Here is a 515-nt window from a genome sequence, read left to right on the forward strand (position 1 = left end):
TATATATATAAAGTATAAATATTACATTTCTAAATCTCTCAGTGATGTTATCTCTGGCATGTTATCAACTTAATGTGACAGTCCCATGAAAGGGAAGAATGCTACTGCTATTTAACTCTAGGAAACACCGTTTCCTGTTGGCCTTGATACATTTCTTGTGTCCTTATATTTTCAAAAGGGAGATAAGCCCTTGCACCCAACAAAGCCAGCATCCAGGGACTAGTTTCAGAGTCATTGCTCATCATCAGTCTCGAGTAGCATGAGTTGGTAACTGTTGATGCCTATTCGCCTTTGAAAACATGTATATTTCAAGTGAAATATACATACATAGACACGCGCATCTACGCACACCTGTGTGTGAGTAAAACATTTTTGTGTGTCAATGTATGTTATGCAAAATATTATATTGTATTTATTTGTATATATATATATATATATATATATATATATATATATATATGTATGTATGCATGTATGTATTCATATATATATTCGCTCGGCACTAACATATATAT

The sequence above is a fragment of the Octopus bimaculoides genome, chromosome 5 (genome assembly GCF_001194135.2).
Source record: "Octopus bimaculoides isolate UCB-OBI-ISO-001 chromosome 5, ASM119413v2, whole genome shotgun sequence".
In the NCBI taxonomy this organism is placed as follows: Eukaryota; Metazoa; Mollusca; class Cephalopoda; order Octopoda; family Octopodidae; genus Octopus; species Octopus bimaculoides.